Source organism: Equus caballus, chromosome 16 (genome assembly GCF_041296265.1).
Source record: "Equus caballus isolate H_3958 breed thoroughbred chromosome 16, TB-T2T, whole genome shotgun sequence".
In the NCBI taxonomy this organism is placed as follows: Eukaryota; Metazoa; Chordata; class Mammalia; order Perissodactyla; family Equidae; genus Equus; species Equus caballus.
The window spans coordinates 22,885,317-22,909,140 of NC_091699.1; the positions used below are offsets into that span (position 1 = coordinate 22,885,317).

General features: G+C 41.9%; 1 protein-coding gene across 7 annotated transcripts in view; it reads right to left on the reverse strand.

Moving 5' to 3' along the window:
* ITPR1 (inositol 1,4,5-trisphosphate receptor type 1) overlaps positions 1-13,634 on the reverse strand; it is a 318,979-nt gene extending 305,345 nt beyond the window's left edge. For 5 of the 7 annotated variants that reach the window (XM_070238558.1, XM_023620054.2, XM_023620053.2 and 2 more), the window contains exons 1-2: positions 13,269-13,522; positions 12,398-12,473 (exon numbers count right to left, since the gene is read on the reverse strand). The gene's annotated coding sequence lies outside the window, so the exon portion shown is untranslated. Of the gene's footprint in view, positions 1-12,397; positions 12,474-13,268 lie in introns of all 7 variants that reach the window. The other 2 variants (XM_023620051.2, XM_023620049.2) reach the window with 2 other exon arrangements.
* Positions 13,635-23,824: the final 10,190 nt, after the last annotated feature.

Below are 23,824 nucleotides of genomic sequence, written 5' to 3' on the forward strand. Positions count from 1 at the left end.
TGCATACTCTTGTTTTCCCTCTAAAAGGCCTCATGGTTTGCCTGGCTTTGCAGGCCACTGGGGGCTGCTTGACCTAAAAGTGAAGTGGTGCATTTTTGTGTAGGTGGTGGCTGTAGGTCCCCCCAGGCCTTGTTCGCATTTCTGAGGGACGAGCTGCCCATGACTTCTTGGATCTCCATGTCACAAGTGACTGAAGGCAGAAGCAGATACATGATATGTGACTCCAGCTATCTTCTACTAAGTCAGATCTTAAAGTAATTTGCAAAAATGTAAAACAATGTCACTCTTCTCACTGCATTTTTTTGTTTTGGAAAATATAGTTATTGTTCACAAAAAATATGATACTGTGTTAATGTCTAAATGGGGTTTTTTTATGTTTTCTTGGTGTTAATTTTCTTGGTGTTAATTTCTAATATGATAAATACAGACTGCTATAACTCATATCAACAGAAGTTCTTTGGGGGTCCTCAATAATTTTCAAGCATGTGAAGAGCTCCTGAGACCCAAACATTTGAAAAATGCTGCTATCAGTTTTCTTTGGTTTAAGATTTGCTTTGGCACTGGCTGGCTGTGTGCTTTGGATTCACATTGCATAAATATCAAAAACTGGATAGAATAGGATTAAGATGCAAAACGTACAACCGAGCAGCCAGGGCGTTAGGGAGGACTCCTTGATTTGAAATCTAAATCCTCCTTTTCATTCAACACATTTATTGAGTACCTACTATGTGCTACCCCTAATCCAGTGCAGGGGATGTAGGTCAAAAGAAGACATCTAGTCAAGGTCCCTGCTCTCATGATATGCATATTCTAGTGAAGGCAGATAGACAGTAAACAAACAAAAAGATAAAACAAGTGAGACGTCTCAGATACTGAGACATACTACACAGAGAACTAAAACTGACTGGGTGACAACTTCATTTTGGCTGGTCAGAAAGAATAAGTTAAGACATTTAAGCTAAAGACCTGAAAGTCAAGAAAGAGGCAGTCATGCAAAAAAATTAGGCGGAAGAGCATTTTAGGCAGAGCAAACAGCTAATACAAAGGCTCTATGGTAGAAAAGAGCTTGGCAAGTTCCAGAAACAGAAAGCCAGGCAACGTCTACAGAATTAATGGAGAAAGGAAGAAAGTATGGGGTAAGGTCAAGAGAGAAGCCAGGGCCAGTGGGACTTCACAAGTGTAAAAAGTGTAGCTTTCACTCTAAGTGTGAGGGGAAGTTCGGAACCTTGACCAAGTTACTGACTCTTTCTGGGCCTCAATTTCCTCATCTGCAGAATGGGCAGCAAGAGGGCTTACCTCAGAAAGTTGTGTTGAGGATTAAACGAGAAAAAGGAAATAATGGGCTTACTCAGCACATATGAGCACAACTCAGGAAACATTCCTGCTTGCTGTTACGCCACCTTCTAATCTGCTCTGTTTCCTACTGGCGTAGACTCCTCTTAGTAAACGTTTTAGGGCTTATGATCAGTTGAGGATGAGTCCCATCAACCAGCAAGTCCAAATGATGAGTGAATGCAGACAAGGGACACATCATGAGAGGCATTTATCTGAACACGTCAATGCCAACTCCAGCAGAACATTCTCCCCACTATTCCTAGTAAAACCCAAAGCACCACTAGGTGAAGAGTGGATGACTACATCGCATCTACACCGCGCCCACTGGGTCTACCCTTCAGTCACCAAGTTTTGCCTCTTGGCTCCAGAGTACAATGCGCTTGGAAAGTCATTCTTCTGCTGGACAATGCAGCCAATGGAAAGCCATCAGCCTCGCCTGTTCTTTCTTGGCATAGCCACATCACCTCCACCCCCTGAGAAACAAAGGGCCTTTGCCAAAGTCTTTTAGCACTGGTGTTATTGCTGCTTGCTTTAAAAATGATTGTTTAAAAAGGAGAAAATCAAAAAGCTTCCTTTTAAGTTAGGCTGCAAAGAGCAAGACTTCTGCACCAAGGCTTAAAAGTGCCTGGACATCCAAGAAGTCATGGGCAGCTCGTCCCTCAGAAATGCGAACAAGGCCTGGGGAGACCTACAGCCACCACCTACACAAAAATGCACCACTTCACTTTTAGGTCAAGCAGCCCCCAGTGGCCTGCAAAGCCAGGCAAACCGTGAGGCCTTTTAGAGGGAAAACAAGAGTATGCACAGAAAAAGGAAGAGTTGCTGGCATTTGATCAATCTCCTGGCTGGAGGCCAAGGACACTCCTTCCTGAGGAGCACAAGCCTCCTTAAGATGCCCTCACCCAGGTACATATATGGTAATACGGCTGTAAATAGGGGGAGAGAGAACCACCGAGAGTCAAGAACAGGATTGACTCTTCCAAGAGAAGGAAAAAGGTTCTCTTTACAACTGTCTCTGCTTCTGTTACTGCGGACTCTCACGGTTAACTCTGGAACTTCCTTTGAGCAAAGACTCTTGATGATATCATCTATATTGTGAAATGAGGATGAGCAGCACCACATTTTTGAGTTGGACACTCGGCAGCTGCCCCCCACCATACATATTTACATGCAGTCCCTCCTTGCCTTCTTGTCCCATTAGCGGCTAATCAGATTGTCCTCAGAAATGCAGCGTGTCCCCATCAAGAGAGAATTTATTCTACCGCAAAAAAACCACTGCTCTCAGAGCATAGAAAATAGTATTCTGCTTTCGTTTTCAGCCAGTCCCAAAGGAAGTCACCAGCTCAGAAGTTTCAAGGTTAGGCATGGCCCTCTGTGAGAATCTCAGAAACAGCAGTTGTAAATCTGAAGTCTGGAGCGATTCTCCAGTTGCAATGTTGCTCGGTAGACATCTTACACACACACAAAGATAAACTTACTTACCTTTTCACAAACACGTCCACTAAAAAGCCAATTCTCGAAACAGATACACTATCTACACAGTTATTTTTTTCAGAAAAGATGTCAATACTGACATGCGCTCCCGTGTCCTATTCCTCAAGGCCAGTGTAAGAGAAGCCAACCAAAAGCTCAAAGCTGGCAGTCAGAAAACTGTACAGTTGGTGGGTAGAGATCACTTAGCCAAAATTCCTCATTTTATAGGTGGAAAAAACCCCTCTCAGTAATTTCTTGGAGGTCACACAGCCGATTAGTGTCTCAAGCTAGTAGACCACAGGCCTCCAGAAACCAAGGCGAGTGCTCAGGGGCATGGGAGAGGGTGTTCATTTTGTTAAAAAGTTAAAGTCAGTCCCAGCCTGCGAAGACGCCCCTTTGCCCACAGCCTGAACCACAAAAAAAAAAAAAAAAAAAACACCAGCCTAGCAAGGTAGGTTAATATTCTCAGAGAGAGAAAAATCTCACTAAGTCTAGAAAAACTACTCTAGGACAGGGGTTCTCAACCTCAGGGCTATTGACATTTGGGGCAGAAAATTGTTGCGGGGGATCATCCTGTGCACTGTAGGATGATTAGCAGCATCCCTGGCCTCTAGCCGCTAGAAGTCAGCAGCACCCTCTCCCCCTCAGTTGTGACAATAAAAACATCTCCAGACATCGCCAAATGTCCCCAGAGGACAAAATCACCCCACTGGTTGAGAACTACTGTTCTAGGACATAGGTTTGGTTTTGTTTTATCTTTAAGACCATTTGAAAGCATTTATTATTCTACAACTTGGCAGCAATGACCCAAAGCAGGTATTTTTATACCTATTCTACGGAAGAGGAAACAGACACACAGATGTTACATGTTTTGCCTGTACCAAAAAGGCAGTCAACACAGTCAGCGGGAGTCCCCATCCTGCAGTCCAACAGGGCAATACCACCGCGACCGGCTTTGTTTCACTACCTGATTTCTCACCTCCACTCCCTTTTAGTAACACTCAACAACTTCCCAAGCCTAATGCACTCCAGAGAGCTGTTCTGAGCAACATCTCAAAGGTGTCCAAAAAAACTGCTTAACGCGTTTCTCACAGGCCTCACTTCACTCCCCACAGCAAAAGGGGCTTTTCAAAGCAGTACTCCAGTGCAAGAAATAGTTAATCAGGGCAGAGGGACAAAAAGCAGATCTTCTAAGAAACAGCCTATAGCCTTCAAAGCGAGAGAAAACTTGCAGAAAAATAACTTTGAGAAATACTTTGTGAGCACTTACTATGTGTCAGGTACTCTTGTAGGTCAAAAATCAAAAAGGCCCATGAGGAAAAGAGATGCAAAGTGCCAGGGGGGTTTCAAATGACACAGATTTTCAAGTACCAGGAAAGGCTTCCCAGAAGAGGAAACATTTGGCCTGGGAACAGAAGGATCTGGCAAGGTGGATGGGGGTGGGGGGAAGGGGGAGGCAACAAGGACATGTGCCAAGGCACAGAGGCAGGACAAGATTGATCTCTCTCTCTCTCTCTCTCTCTCTCTCTCTCACACACACACACACACACACACCCCTCCACACACCAAGGCAAATCAATGAATGTCCCTAAGTCTGCGTGTTGTATCAGCTTTTTCTGTTCAGAAACATGTGCATGGGGATGCTTTTAAGCTGTTTTTACAAAACAAAATCACTTCCCAGATAGAGCTCCTCCTGAAATGCAAATGAACTTGAAGGAATTTGGAGGCTAGTGATATTTTTCTCGTGTTCATCTTTTTCTTATGAGCAAATTTATGCGAACTTTATACCAGAAGTTCTGCTGATCTGATGGGTCATAAAACATGAGTTCCTCAAAGTATCTGACAACAGCAGATTAAAATGAGGCTTTGTTTATATCTGTGACTTCACAATCCTAAGTAGGTTTTACATGTAGTTTAAAGTCTCTTTCTACCTCTATTGGAACAGCCAATAAAAAAAAAAATCCCCAAATGTAAGCTCCCATTTTTGTAAGAGAGAACCCTACCAGACCTATGTACTCTCGCCTTAGGTTGGTGATTTAGCCTACCTTTCTATTTAACTAAAAATGGGAAGGCTGCTGGGGGAAGTACGAAGGTCAGTTTCAAGAGGTGAGAGACAGTCACGAAAAAAACAAAGTAACCATAAAAATAAGACAAGTACTGAAAAAGCCCTAGAGGCAAGCACCCTCCCCTAGAGATCTTCTCCTATTTTCACATGTGTATGAATCCCCAGGGGATCTTGCTAAAATGCAGGTTCTGATTCAGTGGGTCTGAGGTGGGGCCTGAGAGTCTGCATTTCTAACAAGCTCCCATTTGAAGCCACGGATGCTGCTCTGGTGACCACAGAGTTGCAAAGATGTAGCACAATGTTTCTCAAACTTTTCACTGCAACCTACAGAAAGAAATACACTGAATTTACAACCCATCCTTCACTCTGTGTGAGTGCATGAGAAAGAGAGAAAGAATAAGAGAGAACCAGAAAGTTTGTTGCAATATACACCATTCTTTTTAGGTATCCATGCAATCAATATACTTTGATGTTTTCTATGCTAGTCTACCTCATTAAAAAGCCATTGATCAAGGCCCATTAAATTGATTTCACAACCTCTTAACCAGTTACCACATAGTTTGAAACACAAAGATATAGAATGAAAGAAACATTTTTGTTTCTCTGGGGAGTACTGCTGTATCTTAGCCCCAGGATACTAAGGCTAAAATTTAAATTAATTTAAAAAGTTGAGTATGTTCAAAATTCTTTTTTAAAAGGCAAGGATGTGTCCACTGCATTTTGGAAAACTTCCATTAAAAATATTCAGGTTTTAAGTTTTCTTCATTTTAATTTGTTTTCTGATCTGTATGATGAGAATGACAAGAGCACCTATCTGGTGCTGAGCAGAGGTCTAAATGTCATTTTCCTCTCAAAAGAACTCAGGCTTCTTGGAGAAAAGGCTTATTCCAGGTCTTGGACAAGAAACACAGAAGATGAGCCCGGAACATCTTGTCATAAAGAAAGCAAGAAAGTGATCAAAGACTAGTAGGGTGTGTCTTTTGAACCAACTTGAATAGCCTCTCTCGCTGAGCAAAGATGGACAATTTGAACATCAATAAGGATAACTATACAAAGTGAAATGTATAAAATATGTTTAAATCCATAAATTCATAATGATACTTAAATAAATACCCATTAGTCCTCTTGGTACAGGATTTTCAACAGTGGCACTGCTGATATTTGGAATGTATAATTCTGTGTTGTGGAGGGCTATGCAATGTATCATAGGCTGTTTAGCAGCAACTCTGGCCTCTAACCATTGCATGCCAGTAGCACCCTCTCCCCAGTTGTAATGATCAAAAATGCCTCCAGTTGTTGTCCAATGTCCCCCCATTGAGAATGACTGCCATGGAACATGCTAGGGAATCAACTTGTTATTTTTGAAAACTGGTAAAATACAGAGAGAGATTCAAGTACTGATCTTGTCTGTCTTATATAAACTATACCCCCAGAGAGCCAAAACCTAAGTGAAGGAAATTTCTTTCTTTAAAATATTCCAGCTAATAGATGAGGAAGGAAAAACAGAATCAGGAATTTTGCAACTCCAAATGAACTAGTCGATTGAGGCAATGAGCATCAGTGGTTGCTAATATCACAAGAAGACATAGCCAGACATATCATACACTCGCCTGAGTGAAGTTCACAAAACAGCCTTGACCAAAGAAAAACGAACCTGACTCTGATTGGCCAGATTCTGAGCCTCTACTTTTGACTACCAAATTATGGTAAATACTGGGGACAGAGAAACATGCTCAACTACACCACACTGATGCAGCCAGTGAAATCCAAACTGTGGGAAAATATATCACCTAGTTTCTTCAATAACAACCAAAAAATGCATGGAAAAAAAGAGGTACAGAGGAAACATACAGATTAAAAGACACACCAACTATCTGTAATTTTTTCTGGATCTTAATTCAAACAAACTGTTAAATATGCTTATATATACACTGCTGTATGTATTTTTAAGTGAGAACATAGACTCAATAACAAAATTTGTTTTGTCTTTTCTTGAGATGGATAATAGTATCATATTTTTTTTTTTTTTTTAAAGAATCCTAATACTAGAAATACATGCTAAAATACAGATGAACTGGTATGTCTGGGATTTGCTTCAAAGTTACCCAAGACAAGAGGGGAGAGTGTATGAAAATACAGATGAAACAAGATGGGCCATGAACTGATAACCATGGAGGGTAGGTGATGATTAAAGAGGGGCTCATTATAGTAAGATCTCTACGTTACGTGTACACAAATTTTCTATATAGTGCAAACAAACAGAAAGGAGCACTTGGTCCTCCCTACCTCATTGGACTAGCTTACTCTGAAGAACAAATGAGAAATGATCTATTGAAAGGAATGATTACTAGGCTCTACCCCTATAATAAGATAACTAACATCTGAGTAACACTTTACCTTCCATCTAGTTTTCTTAAAAAAACAGTATAAACTGAATGAGAAAACCTGGACTCGACAATGGTGATGAAACCTGAATGAAGTACTTTACCCTAGTGATTCCATATATATCATCAGTCAAATGAAATCCCATCAAAGGCAGAGCCACCTTTGGGAACATGAAGATACAGATGTCTATTAATAAGAAAAGACTTTCAAGATATAGAGTGCAAAAGGCAAAGTACCAAACAGGAAGTACTGGCCAAGTCCCTTTTCAAGAAATTTAAATATATACATAATTTTATTTTCATACATATATATATATATATTTTTTTTTTTTTTTTGAGGAAGATTAGCCCTAAGCTCACATCCTCTACCAATCGTCCTCTTTTTCACTAAGGAAGACTGGCCCTGAGCTAACACCTGTGTCCATCTTCCTCTACTTTATATGTGGGATGCCTGCCATAGCATGGCTTGACAAGTGGTGTGTAGGTCTGCACCTGGGATCCGAACTGGTGAACCCTGGGCTGCCAAAGCGGAATGTGCGAACTTAACCGCTGTGCCACCAGGCCAGCCCCTGCATAATTTTTATATATATACACATAGGAAGTCTGGAACCCTAATCTTGGATGGTGGGATTGGGGATGACTGGTTTTGTTGCTTATCCTTATTTCCTAATGTTTTACTATAACTGAATATGCATAGCTTACACAGTAAGTAACAAAATGTATGCTTTTATAAGTTTGTACACATGAAGGGGTCCACTTATTGGGGAGAATCACTTATGTGGAACTTCATATTCCCTAAGGATGACGCTAGACAGCAGACCGTGAGTCCTGGTGGAACTGCACAGACTACAGGGTGCAGCAAGGCGGAGAAGGTTTGTGTTAAAGATAAATCCCCAGAAATATCATTAAGCTCTTAGAATTTGTTGTTCAAACCAACCGAAGGTTCACCTATTTATCAAAGAAGAGTCCTTTCTTACTGAAGCAAATTACAATCCCAGGTAAGTCAAGTGATTAACCAGACAGTCTAGAAATCTGGGTTTTGCCCCCCATCAAGTTCCAATCTCGTATGTGATTTTACCAGCATCTTCAGAAGGACGATATTGAGAACTACGCTGAGAATTCTGTGAGAGTTAAGAAATCCCCGGGGAAATACTCATTCCTTACCTGCAACAACCTGGGCCCTAACGATTTGACCTTGATGCCCTCTTGCACCTGAATGCTCAGCACTCTCCCTCAACCAGAGCCACCCAGGCCTCATTGCCCTTCCCGAAACAGGTTGCACCTGCTCCCATCTCAGGGCCTTTGCACTTGCTGTTCTGGCCCTTCACAACATCCTTTTCTCCAGATAGCTACATGGCTAACCCGCTCGCTTCCTTCAGATCTCTGCTCAAATGCACCAGATTAAAGAGCCCTTCCCCCATTCCCAATCCCCACCGGAGTACTCCTTTACCCTGTTCTCTTGTTGTCATTTTCTTTTTTTTTCTATTGTGGTAAAATATACATACATAACATAGAATTTACCACTTTAACCATTTTTAAGTGTACAATTCAGAGGCATTAAGTACATTCACAATGAAGTGCAAAATGAAAGTCTGTACCCATTAAACAAATTCCCCATTCTCCCACCCCCAACCCCTGGCAACCACCATTCTACTTTCTGTCTCTGAATTTGACTGCTCTAGGGACCCCATATAAGTGGCATCATATACTACTTATCCTTTTGTGTCTGGCTTATTTCTCTTAGCATAATGTTTTCAAGCTTCATCCGTGTTGCAGCATGTATCAGAAATTCCTTCCTTTTTAAGGCTGAATAATATTCCACCGTATGGATATACCACCTTTGTTTATCCATTCATCTGTTGATGGACATTGGGGTTGTTTCCACCTTTTGGCTACTGTGAATAATGCCGCTATGAAAATGAGTGTTACAATTATTTGTTCAAGTCCCTGCTTTCAATTCTTTGGGGTATATACCCAGCAGTGGAATTGATGGATCATCTGGTAATTGTATGCTTCATTTTTGAGGATCCACCATAGGGTCTTCCACGGTGGCTGCACCATTTTACATTCCCATCACCAGTGCACGAGGGTTCCAATTTCTCCAGATCCTCACCAACACTTGCTATTTTCTGTTCCCCCTTACTCTGCTTTATTTTTCACCATAGCACTTACGACCTGTCATACTTGCTTATTTAGACTGGCTGCCTTCCCCCACCAAGGATTTAAGCCTCTTGGGAGCAGGACTTTCATCGATGTACCCCCAGCACCGAGAACACACCCTGGTGCACAGCAAGTGCTCAAGAAATTTGTTGAATGAAGGAATAAACACTCAGATCCTAACAAGTTTAACAATTATTAGACTTCCTGAATGATTTATCACATCAAATGCCTTAAGCTATGTCCACTTTAGGGAGGAACCTGGACATAGTTCAATATGAGGACTAGCTCAATAGGTGATGGTTTCAGTGCTTTTTCTTAGCTCATCCTCATTAGCAATAACCTCAGAACCACAGACACCATGAGAATTTGTAGGAATCATAGAAATTAAGTCATTCCTGGCACTAACTTCAAGCCTTGACTGATTTCACCAAAAGAGACATGCAAAAACTTATAACAGTAAAAGTGAACTAAAAACTTGCATGCACTTCCAGTTAATATAGAGCCCGCAAATGCAATGCATTTTATTTTAAAAGATCAAGCCAACAGCAAACAAGATGGGACACTGGCCTCGTGTAGACTCCTTAATTAGACGTATCCAAGGACAGCTTGACCTAGAAACCTAACTCCAGCCCTACTTTTGTTTTTTTTCTGTTGTTCATATTTGGTGTTTGTTGTCTCATTTTGATTTGTTTTTTAAGAACTGCTTCTAAAGAAATCAGAGTTTCCATGAGATCATTATAAAAGAGCTAAAAATCCACGTGATTTTTTTCTCTGGAAGTCAGCTGCTTGTACACCATTGGATTCGAAGTTTTCTTTATCTCTAATATATTAGTCTTCCTCAACTGAAACCATTTTTAGGAAAAGGCAACAGATGTGTCTTGTTGAATTCATCTATTCCTTCTCCTCTAAGCAACCGTTCCATTTCTTGTTCCTAAAGAAAAGATGCCAATTCCCTCCACATAAATGGCAACCACATTGTTGAAACGGATAGTACCAGTGTCAACCCCAAACAACTTTCATGGGTCTCAAAGTGGAGGCCAGAAGTAATTCATTTACAGCGTGCAGAACTTTCCCTGCTGAGCAAAGGGAAATCTTGATAGGCTCCTCTGTTTTGATTTGAATTATTCGAAGAGCAGATTGTACTTTCAACACACACACACACACGAAAGAAAGAAATGAAAAAGAAAAGTGTTCTGCACAAGCAGCCGCAAAGCAAACTGAAGGGTAGAGGAAAAGATCACAGTCCACACTCACTGCAATTTAAACTTTCGAATGATTCAGATGGAGAAATGCCTGATTCTTTTAACCTGCTCAGATGCCTTGATGTAGACAATCAAGATGGATTTCAGGTATGAAATGAACCTAATGCTGAACTCAGACAATGTTCCTCGCGGTTTGGTTTGGTTTCTTTTACTCTCCTCTTTCAGGCTTTCAGCACACAGCTTTCCAAAACAAACTGAGTACAACACCTAACACCTCCTCAAATATCCACACTCTTTCATCCCTACCTCAGAGCTACATCATTTCCTTCTTACATCAAGATAAGTATTGTTCATTCATCATTGGGGGGACACAAGCAAGAGTTATTTCATCAACAGCAATAAGTTTATCATTTTTCCTAGCTTCTCCCTCACTGCTCCCCCTCAACTTAGGTGCACCTATGGGACAAAAGACAAGACAGCCCCCTGGGGTGATACCTTGCTTCCACAGTGTGCCAGCTACAGGGCAAGTGATTTCACTCTCTGCACCTCAGCTTCTTCATCTGTACCTGACTCACAGGGTTTCTGTGACATACGACTCTAGACTTGACATACAACTACTTAATGTGTCAGTATTGTTATTTTTAGCAACAAGTTGGAGATGAGTCTGTGGACCAGTTTCTCCTTGTCTGCAGCTTACTCAAAGGAGGGGTCGTGAACCCAATCATTGGCCTTTTGAGTGCCCATGTGGCCATGCAAGTCAAGAGAATTCCAAGAAGGAACCAGAGCGCACACATCCAAATGCTTCCCACTCCACCAGCGCTCCTGAGGATCTTATCAACAGGAAACAAAAGCACTATACTACTATAACGAAGTGTCTGACTTTCATTTCTTAATTAGAAAAGCCCAAAGATTGTAGTCCAGGGAACAGCTAAATATTTAGAATGTTGAAGTTACCAAAACCCAGTCCCCCTCCCCTTGAGCCTGTTGTTTACCCCGTTCCTGACCACTTCAGAAGAAAAAACTTTTGATGACCAATTCTACAGCAATGGGGATGTACGTGCACCCGTTAAAACCTCCCTTTCTTGCAGTGAAGTCTGACCATTTTGGGGAAAAAAATAGGAGCTGCTTGTGTTCACAGATAAATGCTGCCCTCTGCTCATATCCCATGACAGGTACCTCAACAACAGGAACTCATCAGATTCCTTGACATCCAAGTGGCTGCAAGTCAAGGGCTGGATGTTACTAACTTTTGCTTCAAGAACTAACTTCCCTTTTTAAAGTTCTAATTCTTTCAATTTGCCAGCAACCACTTTCATTTCTTGCAATCCAACCTACTCTGATTAAACACCCATTCACAGTAAGAAAAAAGAAAGTGACTATTTTTGAGAGAGAGGCAGTTAATTTTTGCTTACATATCTTGGCAGATGAAATGCACTGCATCCTTCAGAATTTAAATCATCAATACGCTGCCTGGCAAGTTCCATTCTCAGGCCACCAATGGGCATCCCTTTCATTTAAAGGCCTTTTTCCCCTCCTCTCACAAACCTTCAGGCTGCTTCGATTCTGAACCACAGCCAAAAGTGCGAGGTAGGACTGCCCCCTGGATCTCATCTGCTGCCGAGAGCCCTCACCAAAGGCAGTGACAAATTTTGGAGACTGAGCCACGGAGTTTCCTTTTCTTTTCTCCTCCCCATCTCGATGGCTCTTTAGAAAGAACTTAAAATAGACTTAGGAGAAAAACTCCTTACTGACTACAGCACTCAGGCTTCCACACTCACCTGACCCAGGTCAGGCACTCCACTGCCAATACCCGCCAAGCCAGGGGTGCGAATCTTGCTCCTCTGTAATCAGCTCCTGAGTATTTAGAAAGAAAGAAGACTGAGTATGAGACCACGAAGTTTCCCTAACAGAAATGCTCCAAATTCCACGCTGCCAACTTCCTCAGCCTCCTTCCTCGAGATGTCTCCCCCCGTATTTGACAAGCAGGTTGGTGGGATCACTTGGGCAAAGATTACAGGTAACTTCGCTTACTTATTTCCAGTATGTAACTGACAAGTGAAATGAGGCACGCACAAACTTCGAACATGCCGGAGAGCTGGAACTAAGGGAAGTCTTTGGCAGATCCCAAAGCACTTGTTTCCCGGAGCGGAGGCCAAGTATCCGAAGCCCGCATCCTCATTGGGCGTGAGCTTCGTCCACACTTCATCCCTCACCGCTCCCCGGGTTTTCTTCCGTTTTTTAAAACCCTCCCCACTGGGGCCCCTACACAGGCATTATTCTCCCAACCAGGCAGCTCGAGGGAAGGCTACACTTTAAGAAAGATTGTTTCCTTGAATGGACTCACATATGACACCCCCACCCCCACCCCCAAAAAAACTATTTCCTGCAGTTGCTACAACAGTTTCCAACTTGAGGGAATGCCAATCCAGTCTCGAATGGGTAGCCCTCAAAGCCAGTCACTGGAGTCGAACATTTTTTTTTTTTTTTACCTCAAATTAACCCCTTAAAAATGCCCGCAGTAAAAGAACCCCCAAATGCATGCAAGTGCATGCAAATCCACCAAGAACTCCCGGAGAGCGGGGCGAAAACTTCTGCGCCCAGGGGGACAGCACCAACTCCCCACGCCCTCTTCCCGGCCCCAGCCGCTACCTTGGTGCCCGGGGAGCCACGCCGGTTTGGGGGAGCAGGGCGAGGAGAGGGGTTAGCAGCCGCTGGGTAATCCCATGTTCGCGAAGAGGGAGCTCGTTCCGTTAGGATGGAAGCGGAACACCCACACCTCCTCTCGGCGTGCTCTTTCTCTCCACCCTCTGCCTCCTCCTCCTCCACCACCACCACCTCCTCCTCTCCTCCCACCCCAGCGAGCCAGAGGAAACACTTCAGCAGCACATCCACATGGTTACTGCACTTTGAAGCGGCTCCCGGTGGCTTATATAGGCCGGGAAGCTCCCTGGGCAATGTAGTCCGAGTCCGAGGTCGTGGCGGCGCCTGGGGCTGCGGGTAAGGACTACAAATCCCAGAATCCCCTGGGCTCCCGGGCTGGGCTCTAAATAGACCGCGCGCCGGGACGAGGGCGGGGCGTCTTGCGGGGAGTCCGGGCTTTCAAATCCATCTCTTCACAGAGAGCGGGCTGATTTGGAGCCCGTGACCCAAAGCCACCCGTGGGGGGCGCCCCCAACCCTTGGGGACTCTCCTCCGGCTGCCCCATTTGCCTTGAATCCAGGTATCGCTGGGAGCAGGGGGCAGGGAGGAGCTCGGATTTCTGCTTTGGGAAGTTTTTACAAGCTGTACCCACCCTCCCCCCGCGTTGAGTCCCCGAGCCAAGAATTTCAGAAATCCAGGGCACAAAAACGCCTGTGTTTGCGGTCAAGGATTAAAGGCGCGAGGTTGTCTTTGTTTAATCTGCTCCGCCTTGCTCTGGTTTGCACAGAAAACTAAGTCTGGGAGCGACGGTCCACGCAAGCGGGGACACGGGCAAGCGGCTTGAGAGCACTTTTCTGTGTCTGAACTCCGCTTGTCTTTCCTTGCCCGGCAGGAGGTAAAGAAACGCAAGCCTCTCCTGTGCACAATAACGGAGCCGTGTTGTGACTTGCCAGCCCTGAGGTTGGGATGCAGAAAATAGAGACCGCGACCTCGGTCTTGACCCTGCTTCAAGCAGCCCCTCTGCTCCCGGGAGCTGTAAATGCTTAAGTAAATAAACCGCAAACCAGAAAAATAAGGGCTTCGGAGAGAGCCGCTCACACAAAGATGCATGTCCAGACGGGGTAACCTCCAGCAGCTCCGACAGGAGTTCGGGGACAGAGTGGGTTGCAGCTCACAGCTAACTAGTGCCTGGGCTCCCAGGCTATAAGCCACTTTAGGCTCTGGCTTTTGGAAGGAGAGCAAGGGCTAACCTCCGAGGCCAAGTCAGCCGGCTGCCTTCCTGCTTCAGAAATGCATTCATTCCACAAACGTTTCCTAAGTGTCTACTGGGTGCCAAGCACTATGCCAGGCGCTGGGGCACAGTAGTGAGCCAAAACCCATCACAGCATCCCAGTCAGGCACTGCCTGACAGGCATAGGATCTGCCATAACAACAATAGTGGCAACAATAATTGAGGCTGATTTTATTAAGCTCAGACCACATACATTTTTCATGCATCACGCCATTGAGTCTTAACAACCCTTGGCATATTTATTATCCCTGTTTGACAGGTGAACAACTGAGGGCTCAGAAATCAGGTAACTTCCCAAGATGACACTGAATTAAGTGGTGCATCCTGGAATCTAATTCCAGCCTATAAATGTTCTAAAGCCTTGTCTTTGGGGAAATCCATCACCACTGCCTTAAATGGTCTCCCTCCCCAGTTTAGGAGCAGCCTCTGAGCCTTTGGGCAAGTCATTTTCATCTCTTTGCCCCACTTTTGCCATTGTAGAGGGAGATAATCATGAGAATTTGCCTACTTTCTATCAAGATTGCTTGATATAGAGTCAGCAGTCTTGTGAAACTTCAGGAACAAATTAGGGGAGCACCATAGCTAGTAATTATTACTGATATAAAATGCCAAAACTAATAATAATTACTGACATTTATGAGGTACATGCCATGTTCCAGGCATTATCCTAAGCTCCTTATGTACGTTATATCATCAAATCCTATAACAAACCGTTTTTTTACTAATGAGAAAACTGAGGCAAAGAGAGGTTAAATAACTTCCCCCAAGTCATACAGGTGGCTGGGCTGCCTGAGTCCCAAACTCTGGACCTTAACCACTACCCTCCACTGCTTCCCCAGTGTAAACATATGCATTGTATTTATTTGCTCATATAAGCATTTAATACCACTCCAAGAATGAGCAAAGCTCTGAAGTAGACAAAGTTTGTGGTCCTTCCGTTCACTACCGCCCTTCCTCTCTTTTGACACTACCCCCTACTCACAGGGCACTAAAACCTTCTACCTAAGGCCTCAAGCTACCACTCCTCATCATCAAGAAATTTCCCCATCTTGTCACAACAAAGGGATCCACACCTTTCCCATCTGTCCCCTCTCTTCTTTTCCCCCGTGAAAACAATCTGTTCCATTTCTAAAGGGTTTTTGGCTCTACTTTTCAAATAAATTCAATGACTAAGTCTATGCCAATTTAACTGGTAAACTAAAGGGTAATTATTTCTTGTGCTCCTAATTTGGAAAAACAATGGAATTCCAACAGAGGTTTTCTGAAGAAAACTTAGGCTTGATTGAGAGCTGGAGATGGGTGATTTTCATCCTCACCATACAGTGGACACTTGACCCTTCTCTGCTTTAGCCACTGTCTTCCCTCCCAGACCACAAGTTTCATTGTAGGCAGGGAGTATGTTTTATTCGTGCTTTTATCCCTACCTCCCCTAACCCAGCAGGCCCTAGTCCTCTGTCTGCACATTTTAATAGATATCTAAAAAAAAATTTTGTTGAAAAAAGTGTCTTAATAGGTGTATCTGGCATAGGCAGCCTAGATGAGCATATTTTTTGAGCACGCAAGCCTTGTGACCCAGTCACATAATAGACTGTTTCCTCCCCATGTGTGTGTGAATGGTCCTATTCAACATTTTGCAACTGGCACCAGGTTCTGGAAGCTCCTAGGTCACTAGAAAGTAGTTTTGCTAAATTTGCTATGATGCTAAGAGGTTCTCTATGATGATGTATGATTGATGATTGATGGTGAAGTGTATCATAATAAAAGGGTCACTACCCAACTCATTCTTCATTATCAATAGAGGGAAGGGGACTTGTTTTTCTTCACTGTATTTTTTTCCTGGAAGAATTTTCTACAACTGTGGTTTCCAATACAGTCGCCACTAGCCATTTAGGCACTTACAATATGGCTAGTTCTAAGTGAGATATAAAGTAGGTATAAAATACATGTTGAATTTCAAAGACTTAGTCCAAAAAAAATCAAAATATCTCGTCAATATTTCATATTGATCACATGTTGAAATGATATTTTGGATCTATTGGATTAAATAAAATTGATCATTAAAATTAATTTCACTGCTTATTTTTACTTAATGTACTGCTATGATATTAAAAATTACATGTGTGGCTCATATTATATGCTATTGGACAGCACTGGTCTAGAAAACCAAGAATCTGATTCTCAAGATCCAATTCAAGATGACAACCAGCCCTGAAAATTGCCATTTATGACTTTGCCCTTGAAATGCCTATGCAGGGAAGTGGGAGGACTTTGCAGAGTCAGGATAGTATCATAGACTGAGCAGAAGTCTGAAGAACATCCAAAACTAGCACACCAGCCTACCCCCAGGGAAACCCTACAAATAGAAATAGGTTTTCGTCAGCAGTATACAGCTGAAAACTGCTACAGAATTAATCTGCATAGAAGCCCACCCTCAAATGCTGCCCTGATTAAGACAGCAAGATACACTGGAGAAAGCAGGGATCAGAAAAAGTGGGCTTGCCATCCAGCTCTGCCCTTAATATCCATGTAACTGTGGCTAGTCACCTAACCTTGCAGAGGCTGTTTTTTGATAGAGCGAAGCCGATAATCCTTGCCCTGCCTACCTGACCAGATCCAATGAGTCATTTGACACGAAGGACTTTGCAAGTTCACCCTAGTTATACCAAAGTAAGAGAACATTTTCAACTGGCATGGAGAAAACATTGATGTGTCATGATATAGTTCTCAACTCCAGACCAAACTTCAGATTATTGGGGCAGCACTAGTCCCAATTTTCTCCCAGGCAAAAGATTTTAATTGCCTATGAATGTCACAATGAGCCTGAGTGCTATAATTTAGAGCTTCTCCAAATCACTCTTAAATAGCCAGGCAGTGAAGTCAGAGAATTCAATCTATTTTTTGGTGTGATGTGTTTCCTACGTATGCCATCCAACACAAGAACTATCAGTAAAGAGAAATAGCTACCGTGTAGCCACTTTTCCAACTAGTCTGTCCTGGTCATTGTTAACTTTTTGTGGTGGAGAGAGGAAGTCACAGCCCTCTGATAATCTTATAAAACCCATGGATGTTTGCCCCACCACAACACAGATACTCACAATTTTAGCACCAGTTCTTAGAATTTCTTGTACCAACCTCCCAAAACTCATTCATAAGCACTCCAGAAAGACTAGAATATCTTTTAACTCCATCTTCCTGTGATACTGTCTCTTCAACAGATAAACTCTTTGAACATAGGGACTAGGTCCTATATTTGTGTATGCTTTGTAGCATTTAGCTCCGCTCTGGAGACAGAGTGGATGCACAGCATTTACTGGCTAATTTACTGTGGAACCTCAAGGGTGGTAGAAGAAATGACGCACAGACACATCGCAGCCCTGCTTGAGATGGAAAAGTGCAGCTGGTGTTTGGACGAGAGCAGAAGAGAGAGCAGTTTGGTGTGGAGCTAGGAGAAGTAAGATGTTTTTCCTGAGCCCAGACTCTGGGTATCCTGTGAGGCTAACAGAAGGCATTAACAGGGAGAGGCCCTATATTAGTTGTCCTGTCTCTGGAGTTTAGAATCTAGAGACTGCTGGTCAGTAACCTTGTACTTGGAGTGAACATGGGCAAACTGCCAATAATTCAAGATCCTAAAGGCAACATAATAGTTAGAGAAGAATGCAAAAATTAAGCAGTTACTACTAGTTTATACTACAGAAGTGACAGCTACGTCATCTCTGATGATTGCTGCCAACAGTGTCTAGAACCATGCGAGCAAATAAAGAGCACTATTATTTTCTTATACATTATCTTCCTGTGAAAGAAGCAGAACCAGGGGTTTATTATCAATTCAGACATTTCCCCCGTTTCCTGCTTCACATCTGCAAGACTGTCATCTGGTGGCTGAGCGAGATCTGGAGACTTGAAGAAATCTTGGGAAAGGCCTCGTTACCTTATCCTAGTGTTTGAACTGAAAGGAAATCTGTTTGTCAAAAGAAAAACAGAAAGCTCTTCTTTACAGAAGAATTCAACTAATACATGTAGAGGGAATAATAAAATTAGAAAATCACCATTTTGGAGCTTCCAGTGTAATAACTTATTTAGACAAAGATATCAATAGATTCCAAACCCCCAGGGCAAAGGTTGATGGTGAACAAGATATTCATATGGTCTTAAAAATCACCCCACATATTACCCACTAATTATGAAGTGGAAAATGGACTTTTACAATGAAGAAGTATGGCAATCACCCACATTAGACCAAGTGATCCAATTTACCATCAACTAGACGCTATTTGCATCCTGATATGATTCTATAAGAAGCACACAACATCACATGAAATGCTCTTGTCAAAAATATTTGAGAAAACAATCAAACAAACCCAGAATGTGGGGCATTCCACAAGACCATTGGCTTAGACTCTTCAGATAAATCAGTGTCATTGAAGAAAAATGGCAAGAGGACTCTCTAGATTTAAAAAGACTAAAACAAACATGACAACTAAATGCAGCATGTGACCCTTGACTGGATCCTGGATTGAAAGAAAGAAAAAATAAATCTATAGAAGTCATTTTTCGGCAATTGGAAAAATTTGAATCTAGATTATATATTAAAGAAAATTGTGGAATTATTCTTAGGTGTGATAATGGTATTGTGGTTATGCCCTGGTCCTTAGGAGATGTACTCAAAAGTATTTAGTAGTGAATCTCATGCTGTCTAAAACTCACTCTCAAAAATTGCATATCTATTTAATCTAAAAAAGTATATGTTTAGGTACTTGTACTTGTGAATCTTACTCAAAAAACTATATAAAATCTTGCCACATAGATATTTCTATGCCCATTTTTGTGATTATTTCAGAGTTACACTGGAGAATTCTTTTATACCTTCGAAGGGGATAGTTAAGTGCAATAAATTATTTAAAAATATACATTTAAGTTTTTAGGTAAAATGCAAAACAAGCTAGTTACTATAACTAGGCAGCTTCTGTGTCAACAGTCTCCAAGTATGAGTAATTCTATTTGTTGCAATATATCCTTCTCAGGATCTTTTCAAGTCAACCAGAAAAGCAAAGGGAATTATGCATGAGAAAAGGGAAGTGGAAAACTTGAGAATTTTTATAGGCTTCATTTTCTCCTTCTCCTGGGAAAATTATTTAATGATCAATAGACCTAGCCCCTAAACCAGGCACTGTATTCCACTTAATTCAGTTACCCAGCAAGTGGAACTGGTAGTTTTTTCACTTCCTATGCTATATCAGTGTATCCAGACTCAAGAAAACTAACTGCTTCCTTTTGTTCCTGCTTAATTCTGTTCCCAGATTTAAAGTAGTATTTTCCTCTAATTGTGGTTTTAGGATATGAGTAACCTCTATCGAGTTCAACCCAGATGGAGAGTTTGAGGTCAGTCCTTAATGAAAGAGGTCAGTTAGGCAGGGTCAGCCAGAGAAGGGGGATCGGAGGGGTACAGGGTGGGGAAGAGGGATCTATTCAGGACTGCTTTTTTCATTACTTGCGTGCCTGGCTGTCAGTATTAAACTGATATGTAAAGGGTGCCTACAGACTCTGCTAGGTGCTGTGCAGGGCTCCAGGGAGAGTGGCAAAGACTGAGATGAATGCAATGGCTTTTGCTGTCTGCCTTTTTCTTAATCACTGCCTTCCTTCCAGAGGAATTTCAAATGTGGTGTTTAGATGGTAACAAATAAGAAGATTGACTGCTTTTTAATCATAGGTCGTAGTGCTCAGCTGGTCTTTCATTCCGTTTCCTTCACTGTTTCTTTTTTCTGGTAATATTTTGCAGCTCTGGCAGCTGTGACCTAGGAAATTGCCTAGATGCTGTGCAGGTCCTCTGGTCTTCCTTAATTACTTCACCACCATCCAGGCACCTGATGGTTCACACTGGAATATTTCTCCATTAAAGGTACACATGATCAAGATGATCCTTTGTCACTGGAACACTTATATTGCATATAATATAGCAACTGAGGGCGAGAAGTAGCTGCTTCTGAGTAGCTTCTCTACTCAACTCCCCCTCAAACAAGCCCTTTATTTACATTGATAACTGTGCTACTTCTTAGGAGGAAAAGAAGGAGGAAGCAGAAAGTGCATCTACCATAAAGGCAGTCTGAGTCTCCCCCAACACCTGAAATACTGTGCAGAGACAGGCGAAACTAGCTATCTCTGGAGCAAGTGAGCCGTTCTGTAAAGATCAGTGTTCATTAGAAAAAAAATTAAACAAGCCTATAGTACTCATATGATCAAAAATAAATGAGGATATTTAAAAGAGAAAGATTGTTGTTTCCAAAAGACTCTCACTCATAGGAAAAGCAAGTCTTTCTTTCTAAGTTTCTGAATATTGTGTTTTGTACCTGACTAAGGAAATGTAAAAAGGCTCAACGAAAAGGTTTCTGTGTAGTTAGCAAGTAAACCTGGTCTTACCCCAAAATGATTCAGGTAAGAATTTGCTAATTATTTTTAACTTGTGCATTATTGAACGATCATTTGATCTTCAGAAAAAGCAAAATGTTTAAGTTCATCCGGTTTTGGAAAAGTTCACTTGACTCGAGAAGCAGGATTAAAAGCTACTATTAGAAAATTTGTGTATTGTTTGTTGCTCTTGCTTTAAAAAAAAAAAAAAATAGAAGAAGAGTGGGAATAGTCTGACCCCAAATCAGTATTAGAAATTAGGTTCTCAGATTAAATTAGCCTGTATTTCTCTTCCACTTAACTTATTTTCAGAACATTATCACATGGGAAGAGGCACCAATATTAAAAAGAAAAGGAAAAAAAGATTTTTTTATAGTGCTAACCTATTTTGGAACAATCTTTCGAAGCAATGCAGTGGCACTTAGTGAAATATCAATCCATACTACAAAGTAAAGGAAGGAGAAAAAGTTTTCATCTGTTTCATGGAATAACTCTTAATCAGCAAATAATTAAATTTTGATTAATTACAGCCATTAAATTATGAGTCTTACTTGGTGTCACAATCTCATTTAAAATATAGTAGAACCAGAAAAATCTTGGGAAAAGAGGTAAAACTTTGGGGAAAACAGTAGAGCTTTCCTTAAAAGTCTATTTTAGGGGGAAAGAAATCATGGATTTTCATCATTCCCCCATAGAGAAGAAGCCTGCTCAGGAAGTATAGGAAACTTTTTCCTCATAGGATGGGACACCCTGATAAAGATGTGTATTTGGCAAATGCTGGCGTCCATAAAGCACACAATAGCAAAGAGAGTTGGCAGATTTGGGGAGAATTTAGAATACATGAGTGGCCTTCAGAATACTTTCCAAAGCTGTGTTCTTTTATGCCTTTGGTGCTCCAGCTCCTCCCACAGTGCCTGGCAAATGGTGGATATTCAATATATACTTATTTATAGACACATCATTTACATGCATGGGATATCTGGGTCTCTAAGGGTCAGTGAAAGTGATAATGGAGATCCCTAAACTATTATAAACAAACTAAGTGGCCTTGGTTATTTAATATTCATCTACATATATTAAGAAAAGCTCATTCACTTAAACATTTTATTCGATTAAGATATAGCCAATACTAACTAATAGGTTATCTGTATCCCAGACAGGCCAGCCTTCAGAAGCCTGTCAGGCCTACAAGTAGAGTGAAGTCAAAACGCTTGGATTTTTCCACTCCTAGGTATCTGTCTACCCAGAGAAATGAAAATATGCATCCACACAAAACTTGTACACGAATGTTCATGGCAGCATTATTGCTAACAGGCAAAAAGTGGAAACAACCCAAATGTCCGTCAACTGATAAACAGATAAACAAAATGTGGAATATCTCTACAATGGAATATTATTTAGCCATAAAAACAAATGAACTACTGACACATGCTATAACATGGATGAACCTTGAAGAATCATGCAAAGTGAAAGAAGCCAGTCACATGAAAGGAGGCTACATATGATATAATCCCATTTACATGAAAGGTCCAGAACAAACAAATCTATAGGGACAGAAAGGAGCTAGGTGTTTGTCTAGGGGCTGGCAGGGAGTGGGGGTGCTGGAGGAAAATGGGGATGACGGCTAAAGGGGATGGGATCGCTTGTTGAGGTGATGAAAATGTTCCAAAACTGATTGTGATGATGATTTTACATCTCTGTGATTAGTCAAGAAACCATGGAATTACACACTTTAAATGGGTGAATCATATGCCATTTGAATTATTTCTCAGTAAAACTCTTAAAAGAATAAAATGTGGATTTGAATCCTGCGACTTGTCACTTACTAGCTTAGGTAAGTTACTTATCTGAAAAGGGACCAACATAGTGTCTACCTCACCAGGTTGTTGCTATAAAGATTAAATGAGATGATCCTGGTGAAAAGACTCAAACCTAACAAGCACATAAGTGGTAGCTAATATTGATTACTAAATGGCATTGCTCCATCCACAGCCCATGCTGCTATATTTTGCGCCATTTAGGGAGCACCCCAGGCCTCATGCCACAAAACCTGCAGCACAGCCTCTTGTGAAAAGGGGACCTTGGTCAATCAAATTCCAGCTCTTTAGATTTAAATGGAGAAACAGAGAGACTAGGGTAAATGACTGTGAGGCTTAAATTTTCGAGGTCACAGGGGTTGGGTGAGCTCTATGCAAATCAAAGTGATGGAGGAGTAGAAATAACTATGAAGGAACAGAGGGGAATACAGAAGAGATGCTCAGAAGGAGAAATGCCATGAGTGAAGGTGAGGGTCGCCAATACCTATGGCTGCCTGAATTCCTGATAATTCCCTTGTCCAATCCCAAGCCATTTGTAACCATGCAATATGCCAGTGCCACTGTGTAAGTCAGTGTGACTAAGTGCTCAATAGCAGGGGTGTTCCTGAGGTCCAAGGCCCACATTCAAATCCCGGCTCACCACCTATTTGCTCTGTGACTTTGGGCAAGGCACTCTATTGGCCCCTCTTCAGATAAGTCATTTTGCCTGAGCTCTCTGAGCCTTAGTCTCCTCATCTGTCCAATGGGTATCATGATAGAACTTCCCTCACTGCATTGTTGCAGGAACAAAATGAGATATTGCATTTAAGTGCTCAGCACATAGTAAGTACTCAATAAAAGAGAGATTATTAGTTAATACTGCAGTCTTTTTTTTTCAAATTAATGTACACAAGGCATTTAATTAGATAGCTGGTTATACGAGGTTATTTACAACATGAAGTCCTTTAGTTGAAAGATAAATTGTATAAAAGGATGTTTGATAGTGGAAATTTTAGGAACAAGTGACTACTCAATCCCTTCTTTTGCTGATGAAGGAATGGATATCTAAACATTCA